We start from the raw sequence: 13,135 nt of genomic DNA, 5'->3' as shown, positions 1-13,135 counted from the left end.
GCCTTCTCTCCTTCCCTAATTGTCACTGCCCATGTTCAAGCCTTACCACCTTTCTCCTTAATTTTACCATATAATACTTAGCAAGTTTCTCTGACTTTAATTTCTTTCAACCTTTTCATTACATAGCTATCAGATGCTCATTTTAATATGGAAATCTGATCACCACAGTTCCTTCCCCAGGACTCCTCTCATGAAGCTCCGTTGTACACAAGATGAAATTTAAATCCCTGATCCTAGTTTGCAAGTGCGTAATGATCTCCTTCCTGCCTGCCCATCCAGTTTCATCACTAACCATTCCCTCTGCCACACCTCTCCCAACACACACATAAGAACTCACCACATTCTCGAAATTCTGAATTACATGTAGTTCTTAAACATATGTACCTCTTTTGTTTTGGTAACTGCTCATCTGCTATTCCCTCTGTTGGAATTCTAGAACTCTTCCCCACTGCTTATCCAATGGGTAAATTAATGTTCATCCTAGCCCAACCTCTTCTATGAAGCTTATTCCAATTTTTCCATATTATCCATATATGACTATTTTCATACAAGACCAAGTTTTTTGAAGGCAGGAACTATGTTTAATTCACCTTTATAACCCTGCTGCTTAGCAATCAGTATCTGGCATAGGTCCTCTATGTCTGAATAAAGAATAAATGCAAGTCATAAACGGATGAATCCGCTACAAAGACTGAACTCTTACTTGGATTATTGGATCTACATGATAAATAGTTGATTAAAATAATAACCATTAAGAAGCTGGCTAAGCCCTTCAGATGCCTTCCCCAGAGCCTTCGTCCCTGAGAGGCATTTTCGTAGCTGCTGCAGGTACTGTTTTTGTCCTCCTGGAGTGCTTTCCTACTCCCCCTCCTTCTTCTAGAATTACTCCCTGACCTTGACCTAAGAGGCAGATATGTGATCCTAGGCCAGTTTTGTTTTCTTTTTTTTTTTCTCTTTTTATCTTGTGGGCCAGTTTTTCTCTTCCAAGAATTTGACTCTTAAGCAGAGACCTCTAGGACCTACCTGAGTCAGCTGATGGAAACATACTTGATAGCCATATCTGTGAACTTCTAAGGCTGAGAAATCTGGTTATTTTGATTCTTGACCTTTCCAAAGCTTCCTAAAGTTTAGTTGTCTGGTACTTCTATTCTGTGGCCTACTTCCAGTGTCCTTCCCATAAATCACCTTTTGTTGTTAAAAAAGAATTGGGTCTGTTTCTTGTAGTCACAGAATTTTAACTGACGATACTTTTTCAATACATGGTAATTTAGGGTACTATACTGTAAGGTAACACAAATAGAACATACATTACTTTTGATCAATAAGTCAGGCTATTTCCCACCGTGCAAGGAAATACCTAGCCCAGTGCCTCACATACAATAATAAATACTTGCTGAATGAATATACTTCCAGGTGTGGGGATTTAGGGACTGATGATGTCACCACAGGAAATGGGGCAAAGGTCTTTTGACTGTTACATTATTCTACCTCTCCCATTCCTTCATTTAAAAATCACTTAGTGACCACACAGCAGGTCTTCAAGGAGCTTCCACTCTAGTTAGTTAAATCATGGAATTAAGAACAGACACAGTCCTGAGCTCTTAGAGTTGAGTTATTGCAGTACAATAAAATACATGCAATAAGTACTAATATTAGGTAAGCAGATGGTACAGTGAAAGTTCACAGGTGTAGCACCTAGTTCAGACTTTTGCATTCAGGGAAGATTTCCTGAAAGAAGTGAAATCTAGTTTGAGACCTGAACAGATTACCTGGCAAAGCGGTTGGGAAGAATTATTCCAAATAGGAGTCACATGCACAAAGGCTAGAGGAGAAAAAGCATGATATCTTCGGGAAACCACCACAAATATCATTATGTATGGAACTGAGGGTGGGGTTAAGTGAGACGAGGCTAGAGAGTTAGGTACAGATTATCATGGATCTTGAAGGCTGAGGCAACATGGAACCAACCAAACATCTTAAACAATGAAATAATAAAATTGATACAGATACACTGGGAAGAACAGGTAGGAACAGGAGAAGCTGCAGAAAGTGAAACTACTTAAATCTGTACTGTCCTATTATTATAGCCATCACTAGGTAGCTATTGAGCTCTTCAGATATGGCTAGGACAAACTGAGATGGCTGCAAGTGTAAAACACTGGACTCCACCAGGCGGGCAAAAATACTGTAAAATATGTCAATAATTTATATATATAAACACACACACACATATATATACACATACATATATATATATATATATAAATTATTGGTGTGTATATATATATATACACCAATAATTTTATAGTGATTACATGTTGAAATAATATTTTGGATATATTGGGCTAAATAAAATAAATTATAAGAATTAATTTCTCCTGTTTTGTCTTACGGTTTTTAATGTGGCTATTAAAAAATTTAAAAACATGTATGTGACTTGGGTTTGTGGCTTACACTGTATTTCTATTCAATAATGCTGAGTTAAAGGATTCCTTCAGCAATCTTTGTAAAATGATGAAAGCTTAAACTAACTTAGATATAATCTGAGTGAGCTTATAGAAGAGATATAAAGTTTAGGATCATTAGGTCATGCTGATGGTTGGATGAGAAAGGACAATGAGTGGCAAGAGTTAAGGATGGCTCCCATGTATCTACCTTGGGAATTGAATGCATGCTAGTGATCCTCAAAGAGATAGGAGAGGAGCACATGTAAGAATAGTCCAATTTTGGATAACTGAATTTGAAAGCCTCAACACCCAGCTGGAAAAGTTGGCTAGCCAGATGTATATACGAATGTGGAGTTCAGGAGACAGAGCTGGTGAATTTACACATTTGACGATCGTCAGACTACATGTTGTGTTTAAAGCACTGGGTACAACTGAGAATGCCCAGAGGAAAAAGAGGACTGAGGAGCAACCTGTAACAAATACAGACTTCATAGGCTATCATGCAAATACCAACATATTTTCTAAGGCAGTGTTTCCCAAACTATGTTTTGCAGAACATTAATTCCGTAAGATACTCCTAAGGAAAAAAAAAATTCTGTGGCAAAATGCTGGGAAAAACATTGCCCACTAAAGGTGATAATACACAGCAACATATTACCATATTAAAGGCTCTGAGACATCTGCTCATGAAGAAGGCTCTTTCAGCTAGCATGTTCATCATACTTGACTACAGAAATCTTCCTTTTCTCCCACAGATATTTGTTAGTATTTTAAGAAACACACTCAAGGAACACACTTTGAAAAGTGTTTTTCTACTGAAATCTAATCCTTTAGTAGGATAAAAGGTCAAACAAAATTATAGCAAATGTATGGCTTTTAGAGCATATTTATAAAGAAATTACTTTGTCATTTCTGTCAAATAGATGTATTTTTCTAGGTTCCTCTATGCAAGCCTCAGCATATTTGGGGACATTTCATGCTTTTTAGAATTTAAAGTGCTTAAATTAAAATAAATACCAGATTTTCCATTAGTAGCTTACTATCAATGCTAAAAAACTGTTACAAATTCATTACAAAGAAAACTTCTTTAAGTTGAATATGGGCTATCTGATGGTCTAATAAAAGATTATCCCATAAAAACAAAGTTTGAAGGATAGAAATAATTTTCCATGGCAGCCATTAAAATTGAGAAGAGGCACAGTTGTTTTTTCCTTAAACTGCTTATTTAGTTAAAAAATGTGCAAGCCACTATAGCTTACATTACTTATGGTGCCTTTGGTATGCTGATTCAGAAAATGAGTTGGGTAATAACACACCTTATAAGAGGCAGCAGATGGCATAATAGTTTCCCTTGCTTAGCAACTAATATGTTATCCACTATGGGCACTGTCCAGATTTCCATGCTAATGTACAGTATAAGATCACTTAACAACAGGAAGCCCCAGCACTGACAGCCAAGGGTATAGGTACAAGAGGTGTTACAAAAATAACAACAGGCCGTATCAAAACAAAGTTCAGGCTTAAATTTTACATTTCCTTTGGATTTAAGGTGTCTTGAAATGCCATAGTTTTTAAAGTCATTTTAAAACCTGAATCATGCCATCATTTTGTATTTATGCAGTATATTTACAGAAGATGTTGAATAAATCGGATCTTACTTTTCCTCAAAAAATTCCTACATGATAGCTGAGGAGTTCGGGGAGGAAGGAAAAGCACTAGACATAAAATATCTGGTTCTTGGACTCACTAGCTGATTTATCTGGAGTAAATACTTAGCTTCAAGTCTCTATTTCCACATTAGTAAATTAAGAGTATCTATCAGTCCTACCCACTTCACAGGAGTATTGTGAGGACCAAAACAAAACAGATTTCAGTAGGATATAAGCTCAATGAAGTCACAGATTTCTGTCTTTTGGGGTTCACTGCTGTATCTGTAATACCTAGAAGTGTACCTGGCACACAGTAATCATTCAGTAACTGTTGTGAAAATGTCTTGAATATTATAGAGATGTAATGTATTATAAGCAAGTATCATTGTCACTAAACTACAGAAGGGAAAAAAGGCAGGAAGATGGTAAGTGGCTTGCTCAAGTTATTTCTTAAGTCAGAATGGAGTTAAGACTAGATTTCAAGATAGGTCTCTTGACATTTTATTTGACCATTCAATTTTTTTAAGAGTACATACTACAGGTTTTTTCAGAGGGTATAGTACACACCAGGCATGGTTCTAGGAACTGGATATATAGTGGTAAAAATATCTACATGAGAGTCACATATGGGACACAGATATTAAATAAATGAACACACAAATTGTAATAAGCACTATAAAGGAAGAACAGCATCTGATGACAAAACAACAGAGTGAAGGTTCCCTAACTTACATCTAGACTATATGTTTAAGATAAAATTTATTAACAAAATCAGCTCACTCTTTTGACAAGATGTGTGTTTTTAGAGAATATTCATTCATTTTTACATATATCACTATTTCAAGCTATCACCAAATCAGGAGCTTATCAATATCACCTAGAATTAATCATCCAAGACAGATCTATTAAAATAAACATCTGGAAAAACAATGACAGCATTATTCACTCACCCCTACCATTTTAGTTCTCACAACTAGAAGCTCAATGATGTTTATTGACCTTAATAATAAAACTTGGCTATTAAGTCTCAAAAAAGTGCCTTCAAAATTATAAACTATTGTTAAACAAAATTCACAACATGCTTTACTTTTAGTAAGCACTCAAAGGGTTTCACTCTATTGCATTTTATTCTTTTAGAATGTTGAGGGTTATCATTGGTATACTCAAACATCATTTTCCCATGGGAACACATATTTGTTAAATGAGTAGCTTTCTCTTGTAAATGGATTTTTTCCAAGCTAAAGACATGTAATGAAGGCTCTGATTTATTATTTCTTTGAATTCTCAATGAATCCATTGAGATGACTTGACAAGTCCACCTGCTTTTTTTAATGGTTAATTTAGGCTTTTAATCAATGCAAAATTACTTTCTACTTTGCAGGCAATATTGGGAGAAGAGTAAAAGTTGAAATCAACCCTTTCTTTTAAAATGAACATAAAGGGAACATTGTATTTTGGATTAAAGAGCAATTGCTGGCAAATACACTCTCTTAGCATGACGTGGTTGATGGCTAGAATTTTAAGGTCAGATACTGCCAATCATCAGTAAGTTTTTTAAAATTTAATAATAATAAAGGCAGAGCATTTTACTAAACAATTTAAGAGTAAAAAATAATCCAAACTTTGTGGGTAAAAACTGGATTTATATGACAAGACTTCCATTTACATGGAAGTAGAAAAATAGATTTAAATACCCATCAGAAAAGGGTGTGATAGACTTTTAAAAATCTCGTATAAGAGAGTAAGTTTTCAAAATCTTTCTGTTCAATAATCTGTTACTCTAAGAAACTATAATTTATAATCTTAAATAACTTCTACCCAGAATCATTAATTTCTTTTTTAATCAACTTTACTGAGGTATATTTTAATAAAGTGCCCATTTTAAGCATACAATCAGTTCTTCCATAACTCAGCCCAAGTAGTCCTAAAAATCATAATGCAATACAAATTCCCTCAATAAAAAAAGAAGGAGCCAGAGGGAAAACGAGGTTAGAAGAATAATGAAGACTGTCATTCACACACACAAAAACAAAAGAACAGGAGGAGGGAAAGGGAGAATGGAGAGGGGAAGGAAGGGGGAGGAGGAGCTGGAGGGGGAAAAAAGATATTACCTAATAAAAAGGTAGCACATTTTAACAACCTTAAACCAGTTAGAACTAAAAGACACAGAACTCTCTACTCAGCAAGTACACGTACAGCACTCTCTAGGACAGACCATATGACAAACCTCAATAAATTTAAAAGGATTGAAATCATACCAACTGCGTTCTCCAACTACCACAATTGAAATTAAAAATTAATAACAAGAAAATTTAGGAAACTAACAAAGATATAGAAATTAAATAACACACTACTAAATAACCAATGGGTCAAAGAAGAAAATACTTTGAGATGAATGAAAATGAAAACACAACATACTAAAACCTATGGTATACAGCTGAAGTGAAAGTTTAAATGCCTACATTAAAAAAGAAAAAGGATATCAAATCAGTAACCTAAACTACCACCTTAAGACATTAGAAAAACAAGAGTAAATTAAACCTATAGCAAGCAGAAGGAGGGACATAATAGATTAGAGTAGTAATAAATCAAATAGAGAATAGAAAAATAACAGAGACAACTAATGAAACCAAACCTTGGTTCTTTGAAAAAATCAATAAAACTGACAAACTTTAAACACATCACTATTGACCATACAGAAAAGGATAATAAGGGAATACTATGAACAAGTGTATGGCAACAAATTAGGTAACTTAGATGAAATGGACAAATTCCTCAAAAGGCACAAACTACCAAACTAACTTAAGAAGTAAAAGAAAATCCAAATAGACCTAGAACAAATAAAGATATTAAATTAGAAATAAAAAATTACCTAGAAGAAAAGCTCAGACCTAGATGGCTTCACTGGTTAATTCAACCGAGTATTTTTTTAAACAATAACTTGTCACAAACTGTCATAAAAATAGAAGACAGAGCATTTCCCAACTCATCCTAAGAGGCCAGTATTACCCCAATACCAAAACCACTCAAAGATTTCACAAGAAAGAAAACTACATACCAGTATTTCCTCTGAATATAGAAGCAAAATTGCTCAACAAAATACTAGCAAACTGAATCCAGCAATACATAAATAAACAGGATTATACAACATAATCAAGAGGGATTTATCTCAAAAATGCAAGGTTGACTTAACATCCAAAAACCAATGAATATGGCATGTCAATAGAATAAAGGACAATTCCCACAGAATCATCACAATAGATGCAGAACAAGCCTTTACAAATTTTCAACATTAGTTCATAATAAAAATACTCAAGAAACTAAGAATAGAAGGAAACTTCCTCAACATTTAATAAAGGGCATCTACAAAAACACTCAGCTAATCATACTTAATGACGAAAAATTGAGTGCCTTTCTCCTAATATCAGAAACAAGGCAAGGATGTCCCCTCTTGGCATTTCTATTCAACACTGTACTGTAGTTTCTAGTCAGACAGATTAGAGGAAAAAAATGAAATAAAAAGCATCTATATTGCAAAAAAAAAAGCAAAATTATGTCTATTCACAGATGACATATAGAATGATCCTGAATAAAGAAAATCCTAAGGAATACACACACACGCACACACACACACACATACAATTAAGAGTAATATTGAGTTCAACAAGGTTACTGAATACAAGAGCAATACACAAATACAAAAGTCAATTGTAGGTCTATACAATACCAATGAATAATCCAAAAGTGAAATTGAAAAAATGATTCCATTCATAAGAACATCAAAAAGAAAATACTTACGAATAAATTTGACAGAAGTGCAAGTCTTGTGCAGCAAAAACTACAACATATCACTGAAGAAAATAAAGACCTAAATAAATGGAAATGCATTCTGTATTCATAAACAGAAAAACTTAATATTATTGAGATAGAAATACTCTTCAAATTGATCTACAAATTCAACACAACCTCTAGATTCCACAACCACCACAGATTCTAGCAAAACTCTAGCTGAGGAGAAAAAGCACATCTTTAGCCATCAGGGAAATGCAAATCAAAACCATAGTAAGATACCAATTCACATCCACTAGGATGGCTATAATCCAAAAGACAGATTAATGACAAGTGCTGGTAATGATGTGGAGAAACTGGAATGCTCACACGCTGCTGGTAGGAATATGATACAGCCACCTTGGAAAACAGCCTAGAATATCCTCCAAAGATTAAACAGAGTTAACATTTGGCCCAGCAATTCCACTGTCAGGTATATACTCGGTGAAATAAAAACATATGTCCACAAAAAACTTGTACACAAATAACATAGTACCATTGTTCACAACAGTCAAATAATGGAAACAATCCAAATGTTCATCAGTTGACGAATGGTTAAACAAAATGTGATGTAGCCATACAATAGACTATTATTCAATAATAAAAATAAATGAAGCACTGATACATGCTATAAGCATAGATAGATCTTGAAAACATTATGCTAAGTGAAAGAACCCAGTCACAAAAGACCACATATGATTCCATTTATATGGAATGTCCAGAATAGACAAATTCACAGAGATAGAGTTTAGTGGTTGCCTAGGGCTGGGGGAGGGTATGTTGGAAAAATGAAGAATGACTGGATAGATTTCTTCTTGGGGTTATGAAAATGTTCTCAGATTCATTATGGTGATGGTTGTACAACTCTGAATACACTAAAAAAACAAAACAAGCAAACAACCCTGAATCTATACTTTAAGTGGGTGAATTATATGGGATGTGAATTATATCTTAATAAAGCTGCTATAAAATTCCAATTAAAAATAAAATGCACAAAGAGAAAGATCAATGAATCTAAAGCTAACTTTTTAAAAAGATCAATAAAATAAACTAGCTTAGAAGAATCAAGAAAAAAAAGCCCAGAGACATGAATTACCAGTATAGAAATCAAAGAAGCATACCACCATAGATTCTATATATACTAAAAGAATAATAAAGGGATATACTAAACATATTTACTGAAATAAATTTGACAACTTAGAAGAAACAGAGCAAGTCCTTGTTAGCCAAAATTTACAAAACCAAAGCTGGCACACATACACAAAATTAAATATCTGAATAGCCCGGTATCATTTGAATAAATGGAATTAATGACTTCAGTCTTCCCACAAAAAAATACCCTAGCTACAGATGCACTGACTGGTGAATTGTATCCAACGTTTGAGGAAGACATAATAGTTGTATCACAGAAAGTTTAAGAAAATAGAGGGACTACTCAACTCAGTATGAGTTCATCATTACCCTGATACCAAAGTAAAGCTATTACAAGAAAAGAAAATTAAAACTGATCTCCCTCCTGAGCCTAGTCAGAAAAGCTCCTCATAAAATATTATCAAATCAAAATGAGCAACATATAAAAAGGATAATGCATCATGACCAAGGGGGATTTATCCCAGTAAAGGAAGGTTGGTCTAACCTTTGGAAAATAAGCCAGACTAAAAAAGAAAGTCCACATGGTTCTCTACATGGATTCAGAAAGAGCACTTGATAAAATTTATCACCTACTCATGAACAACAACAACAAAAATTGTCAGCAAATTAGGCATAGAAAGGAATTTCCTTAAACTTGCTGAGAGCCATTAAAGAAGATTTAAGTAAGATGAGAGATGTACCGGTCATGGAAGAAGGCTCAGTATTATTAAGGTACCAGTTCTCTCTACATTAGAATATAGATTCAATGAAATCTCAATCAAAATCCCAGAAACCCTTTTTGTAGAAATTGACAAGTTGATTCTAAAATTTTTATAGGAATACAAATGACCTAAAACAGCCAGAACAAATTTTTTAAAAAAGAACAAAGTTGGAGTGCTTACATTTTCTGACTTTAACACTTACCAAAAATTAGTTATTAGGACAGTGTGGTATTAATATAATGAAAGACAAATAGATCAGTGGGACAAAATAGAGAGTTCAACAATAGATCCACACATATATGGTTAATAAATTTTTGACCAAGATACCAAGTCTAGGGAAATAGACGGTCTTTTTAACAAATGGTGCTGGGGCAGTTGGATTTAACTTATTAACCTTATAAAAGAAATGTAGTAGAGGAAAATACAGAAGAAAAATTTTGCAACTTTTATGAGGGGAAAGATATATTAGGACATAGAAAGCACTAACCATACAAGAAATATCAATAAAATAGACTTTAAAATTATAAAATAGACTTTAAAATAATAAAATTCTGCTCTTTGAAAGATACAACTAAGAAAATGAAGTCAGTCCTCAACTGGAAGAAAATATTTTCAACACATATATTTGACAAAGGGCTTGAAACCAGATAATATAAAGTACCTTTACAATTCAATAAGAAGACAAAGAATCTGATTTTTCAAAAGGGCAAAAGATTTGAATAGATACTTTGTACTAATTACCAAAGGAGATAGAAGAATAGCTAATTAGCACATAAAAAGAAGCTCAACATTAGTAGTCACCAGGGAAATGCAAATTAAAATCACAATGAGAACCACTACACACCCACTAGAAGAGCTAAAATTAAACATTAAAAATCCAAGTATTCCGGAGGATATGAAGCAATTTCAACTTTCAGACATTGCTGGTGGGGGTATAAAATGGTACAACCACTTTGGAGACCCGTTTGGTTGTTTCTTATGAAAGCTGTTACTTACCATAGGACCTAGCAGTTCCATTATTTATTCAAGGGAGAAGAAAGCAAATGTCCACCAAAAAAGGCGTGTACATTAATGTTCATAGAAATTTTATTCATAATAGCCAGAAAATGGAAACAACACAAATATCCATCAACAGGTGAATGAATGGATAAATACATTTGGTATATCTATACAATGGAAAATATTTCAGCAAAACAAAAAATGCTCTATTGATACATGCAGCAAGATGGATGAATTTTAAAGTGTTAAAACATATATATCACAGTGTTTGATCCATTCATGTGAAATTCCACAGCAAGCAAAACTATAGTGACAGAACACAAATTTATTGTTGCTTGGAGCTGAAGGCAAAAATCAGTACAAACTGAACAACTAATCTTTGGGCGGTAAGGGAAATGTTCTGTACCTTGATTTTCATCATGGTCACATGGATGTAAACTTATGTCATACTCAGTGAACTATATAGTCAGTTCTTCAACAATGCTTGTTTTTGAAAATGCAAACTTGTTCCAACACAATAGTAAAAAATTTTAATATTAACTTGACTTTTGATTTCACATGTGATTACATCCACTAAAAATACTAGATGAATACAGAAAACTACACCCAACTGAAATGAGCCATGTATATCACACCATTTGTGCTATTTCATATTTCACTTCAAATTGTTATAAACCCCACCACACACAGTTATTACATTTGCTTTTAAAAAGGTTATTTTTTAAAGAAATGATAAAAATTAGGAAAGCATTTTTGTATTTTCCCACATATTTACCATTTCTGGCATTCTTCATTCATTTGTATGGAAGTGGGTTTGTACTGATAGCAGTTTTCTTCCTCCAAAGGACTTCCTTTAACATTTCTTGTAATTCAGGTCTGCTGAAAATAAATTCACTGTGCTTCTATTTGTCAAAAAATCATCTTTATGTTGTTCTCATTTTTGAAGGTTATTTTCACTTAACAGAACCCTAAGTTAACTTTTTTTTAAGCATGTTAAAATTATCATTCCATTCCCTGTTTGCCTTGCATTATTTCTGACAAGAAATCATCAGTAATTCTTACCTTGGCACTCCTGTATTTAATGTTTCTTTTTCCTCTGGCTGCTTTTAAGAGTTTTACTTTATCACTGGTTCTCAACAAATTGAATATAATATGCCTTAGAATAGTTTTCCTTTCAATTATCCAACTTGGAATTTGTTTTCTTAGATTTAGAAATCATAATTTTTATCCTGTTTGTTAAAAATTAAGCCATTATTCCTTCAAATATATTTTCAGGCTCCTCTCGCCTGCCCTTTTCAGGTACTCCAATTATCCATGTTAGATCACTTTGAATAATTCTCAGTCACTAAGGATCTGGTCTTTTAATTACTATTGTTATTTTCATTCTGTACCTCAATTTGTATAGTTTCTATTGCAGTATCTTCAAGTTCACACTTCTTTTCTTCTGTGGTGTCTAATCAGCTAAACCCATAGGTGAATTTTCCATTCAGATATTGCATTTCTAAATTGCACTGCAGCCCTGAAGTTCCCTTTCTCTTTTTTTAAATGTCTTCCATTTCTCTCCTCATTATGCTCATGTGTTCCATTGTATTTGTGAACATATTTACCATAGTTGTTTTTAAAGCCCTTATCGGCTACTTCATTCATCTCCATAACTTTGGAGTCAGTCTCTATTGATTTATTTTTTCCCCTCATTTTCCTGCTTATTTGTATGTCATAATTTTTATTGGGTACCAAACACCATAAATGCTGTGTTCTTAAAATTCTGTATTTTGCTTCTGCATTCAAAGAGTGTTGAATTTGACTGGCAGTTAAGTTACTAGCCAATCAGTTTGATCCTTTGAGACTGTTTTTAATTTGTCATTGGTGGTCCAGAGTAGCCTTTACTCTAGAGCTCTTTTAACCCGATTCGAAGGTACAACCTGGGCTATCTACTGAATGCCCACGATTTTCAATAAGGTCCTGCCACTCTGGTGGTCAAAACTCAAATGTCTCTTAGCTACATGTAACTTCTGGTAATTGTTCAACTTATAGTTCCTCAGTAACTCCTTTTAGTCTAGCCTTGTGGCATTTCACTCTATGCATGTGCACTTTAGCACACAGGAAAAGTCTCAGTGAAACCCTCCTGCAGATTCCTGGAGCTTCTAGGCACAGCTCTTCTATCTCTGGTGCCATGCCTCACAAACTGAAGCTGCCACAGCCTTCCCCAAATCTGGTCTCAGTGTCTTCTATTCAGAGACTGCCATGCTTCCCTTGGTTTCCCTTTTCCTATGCAGGGTCTAGAAAGTGACACCAGGCAGAATGCTGAGGCTTTCGCATGACTCTTTTTTCCCCATCCATTCAGAGAGTACAGTCCTGT

The 13,135-nt window shown here is 34.0% G+C and overlaps 1 protein-coding gene across 2 annotated transcripts in view; it reads right to left on the bottom strand.

Annotated features, from left to right (window-relative positions):
- Nucleotides 1–10,800: 10,800 nt before the first annotated feature.
- MRPL1 (mitochondrial ribosomal protein L1) overlaps nucleotides 10,801–13,135 on the bottom strand; it is a 77,133-nt gene continuing 74,798 nt past the window's right edge. The window contains exon 11 of one of the 2 annotated variants that reach the window (XM_031432472.2): nucleotides 10,801–11,655. The gene's annotated coding sequence lies outside the window, so the exon portion shown is untranslated. The remainder of the gene's footprint in view (nucleotides 11,656–13,135) is intronic. The other variant, XM_031432475.2, reaches the window with a different exon arrangement.

This window comes from Camelus dromedarius, chromosome 1 (genome assembly GCF_036321535.1).
Source record: "Camelus dromedarius isolate mCamDro1 chromosome 1, mCamDro1.pat, whole genome shotgun sequence".
Lineage (NCBI taxonomy): Eukaryota > Metazoa > Chordata > Mammalia > Artiodactyla > Camelidae > Camelus > Camelus dromedarius.
This window is presented reverse-complemented; position numbering and strand designations above follow the sequence as displayed.